The sequence below is a fragment of the Marmota marmota genome, unplaced genomic scaffold (genome assembly GCF_001458135.2).
Source record: "Marmota marmota marmota unplaced genomic scaffold, marMar, whole genome shotgun sequence".
Lineage (NCBI taxonomy): Eukaryota > Metazoa > Chordata > Mammalia > Rodentia > Sciuridae > Marmota > Marmota marmota.
The window spans coordinates 20,879,030-20,883,245 of NW_026000093.1; positions in this window are offsets into that span (position 1 = coordinate 20,879,030).

The window sequence follows — 4,216 nt, forward strand, 5'->3', positions numbered from 1 at the left end:
AATTTCCAACAAGTACACATTTGGGGCAATTGTTAACTTTTTCATGTAATAGAACATCTGGAAGTAGAAGTTCCCATTATGAATAGTCATGAACAACTCACATAAAAGAATTAAGATAATTTAATCTTCTTTTTATTTTTAAAAATATTTTTTAGTTGTCAATGGACCTTTATTTTATTTATTTATATGTGGTGTTGAGATTCGAACCTAGTGCCTCACACATGCTAGGCAAGTGCTCTACCACCCCAGCCTGATAATATTTTCTTTTAGTTGTTGTGGTGGTTTTCCTAAGGATTGAACTTCGAACTTGAAGCATGCTAGGCAAGCACTCTGTCCCTGAATTATACCTCAATATATGTATTTTTTAAAGAAAACTGTACTACAATTTACAATAGCCAAACATGTTAACAGCCTAGGTGCCATCAATGGATGAATGGGTATAGAAAATGTAGTGTGTATACATAATGAAGTTTTCTTCAGCCATAAAGAATAATGATGAGATTATGTTATTTGCAGGAAAATAGATGCAACTACAGACCATCATGTGAAGCCAAATAAATCAAACTCAGAAGATCAAAGGTCATATGTTTTCTCTTCTATGTATAAGCTAGAGAAGAAAACGGAAAAGAAAGTTGGGGGAAATCTCATGAAAATCAAAAGGAGATCAGTAGAGGAAAGGGACCAAGGAGTGGGAGGTGAAGAGGGAAGGGGTAAGTACTTTGGGGTGATATTGGTCAGATTATATTGTTATATTGTGTGTAGGTAGGAAAATGTAACAACAAATCTGATCATTATGTACAACTATAATGCACCAATTTTTAAAATGTGGAAAAAATCAATTGCTAAGAGAAATGTGTTAGAATTCGTCCAATATGCTTGTGGAATTATGAAATTATTTATTTCTTATTTTGTTTCTGTGAAGATTTTGCATGGAGGGATGAAGCTATTTTATTAGGTATCAAAATTTAGGATTTTTGCATCCTCCTGGTAAATCAAACATTTCATTTTTATAGTGTGTATTTCTGATAGACCCAACCTGATCTTTTCTTAAAATTGGACATCTCGCCACAAAACCATGAAAAGATAATTTCGGCTTTACTATAAATTACTGCAAATTCTGAACCTGCTTGGAATGCCTGCCCGTGCCTTGAACTCACCCATGCCTGACTCTCTGACCAGATAGCAGCCCTCTCTGAAACTTAGTGACACCTCATAAATATTGGCCTTCCCTGGCCAGACAACGACCCTCTCTGAGGCTCTAATGGTCCTCATAAATTCTGATGTTGGGGCCAACAAAAAATGTAAACTACCATTAGTGTGATGCTTGTCAGAGTTCTGTTATCTGTAACCCCCCTTTGTGTAACTTTCTGGGCTATAAAGCTGGGCTGCAGGAAAGCTGGGGTGCTGTCTTATTCCCGACGTTTGGGGAGGGAGAGGCAGCCCGGCCGGTCGAAATAATAAGCTTGCTTTAATTTGATTTTAATTGGAGTCAGTGGTCTTTTCTTGCGTCCTGGTCTAACATTTCCTTCTTTCTAGCAATGTTCTTTTCCTTAAAATTTACTTTAATATTAATATAATGACATCCTCTTTCTTTGTGTGAATATTTGCATGTTCTTCTTCCACTGTTTGATTTTTCAAGTTTATTGCATTCTTAGAGTATAACTAAAAAAGTCATTTTAAAATGCAATCTGACAATATGTACCTTTGAATCAGAAAAAAATAAACTATCATGCTCAATTACCAGTGTGGGGGGACTGCTAAATTAGAACTCATGGTATATCATACATTAGCTGGCAGGCCTTTCCAATTTAAAAAAGAATGTGTGAAAGAAAAAAAATTCAGTGATTTTTTTGTTTGTTTGTTTTACAAGTCGGTGAATCTTTGTAGGGGCTGCAGGAAGAATGTGGTACTGGAGATAGAATCCAGGGGTTCTGTACTGCTGAGCTACATCCCCAGCCCTTTTATTTTTTATTTTGAGACAGGGTCTCACTAAGTTGCCCATGCAGGCCAAATGTGATCCTCCTGACTCAGTCAGTGTTTTGACTGAGGATTACAAGCATGCACCCCTGCACCTGGCTCAAGTTGGTGAATCTTATTGGTCAAGGGTATATGGAAGTTTGTCGAACATTTGTTTCTCTTTTTCTTCTTTTGTCACTGGGGATTGAGCCTACAGATGCTTTATCACTAAACTATATCCCCAGCCCTTTTATTTTTTTAATTTGAAACAGGGTCTGGCTATATTGCTGAGAGTCCCTCCAGTCTTGCCCAGGCTAGTTTCAAACTTTGAATCTTCCTGCCTCAGCCTGAGTTGCTGGGATTACAGGCATATACTACCATGCCTGGCTATTGTACTTTTCTTGAAATTTTTTTCTAAGTTTGAAATTATTGCAAAGAATGTTAAGAATAATAAGCATATAAATTTCTCATGTTTTGATAATTAATTCGAAACAAACTCAAATTTAGTTGAATTTAAATGACAACGTTGGAGCTGGAGATAAAGCTCAGTGGTAGAAAGCTCACCTAGCATGCATGAGGCCCTGGGTTGGATCCCCAGCTCCACCAAAATTAAATAAAAAAGACAACTTTACTGTACCGCTAAGACTCCAAAATTATGAATGCCTTCCTTTGAGAAGAAAAGAGAATCATGAAGCAGATGCTATTAAGCTAATTATTTTTTATTCTTATTCTGAAAGATTAACCCAAATTGGGACCACTAAGATATTAGAAGCTTGCTAAAGAAAGTCCTGCAGCTATTCAGCTATTCAGTCAATAAAAATTGATTTGTGGCACCTCTACATAAGTAGAGCATAGTGGTTAAGGACATGGGGCTTAGGAGTGAGGCAGAACAGGGTAAAATCCTGGTTTTGCCTTATCAACCATGTGGCCATCAAGAGCAAAAGACTTCACTTGCAGTGTTAGTTTCCTCACTCGTCGGATGGGAGAACACTAGTAACCACAATGTGATGATGTATGTGTTTTAGGCATTAATATGTGTTCAGTACTGAGAACGCTATTAATGAATGTTGATATGCCCAGTGCTGCAAATACAATAGTAAACAGATGGACATGGCAGCCTGAAGAAGCCTGTGTCCTCACAGCATGGGATTCAAACTCGCAAAGCAGCAATTACAACACATTTTAGTTGCCAGAGTAGGGGCATATAGAAAAATATTAGCTAATGTTTACACAGCATTTACTCTGGCATAGGTACCTTTAAAAGTTCTTTACAGGGCTGGGATTATGGCTCAGCGGTAGAGTGCTTGCCTAGGGCATGTGAGGCCCTGGGTTTGATCCTCAGCATCACATAAAGATAAATAAAGGTATTGTGTCCAACTACAAATAAAAAATAAATAAATATTTTTTAAAAAGTGCTTTACAGATTATTAACTCCCTTAATCTTCATAATAGCGCTATGAGGAAGATATTGTTACTAGACCCATTTTGCCCAAGACGATAAGAGGTCAAGTTGGGTGTGAGAGCACACTCCCAGCAACTCGGGAAGCTGAGGCAGGAGGGGCGCAAGTTCAAAGCCAGTCTCAGAAACTTAGCAAGGTCCCAAGCAACTGAGCAAGACCCTGCCTCAAAATAAAGAATAAAAAGGACTAGGGATGTGGCTCAGTGGTAAAGTGCCCCTGGGTTCAATTCCCCATATACCAATACTTCCCTCCTAAAAAATAGGTTCTGAGGTCAAAGTGATTAAATAACTTGATAAAAGTCACACAGGAGACAAAAAACCCAAAGACTCAAATCCAAGCAATTATAATTAGAGACCATGTTCCCAGCCATGCCATTCTGTACCATCCTTTTGTTTTTCTTTCTTATTATTTTTTTTTAAGATGTGGATGGACACAGTATTTTTATTTTTTTTAGGTGGTGCTGAGAATTGAACCTAGTGCTTCATACATACTAGGCAAGCACTCTACCTCTGAGCCACAATCCCAGCTGTGTGTGTACACGCGCCTTCAATTGAACCTAGAGGTACTCTACCACTGAGTTACTTCCCTATCCCTTTAAAAAAATTTTTTTTTTGTGGGGGGTACTGGGATTGAACTCAGGAGCACTTGACCACTGAGCCATATTCCTAGCCCTATGTTGTATTTTATTTGGAGACAGGATCTCACTGAGTTGCTCAGCACCTCGCTTTTGCTGAGGCCAGCTTTGAACTTGCAATCCTCTTGCCTCAGCCTCCTGAGCTGCTGGGATTACAGGCCTGCGC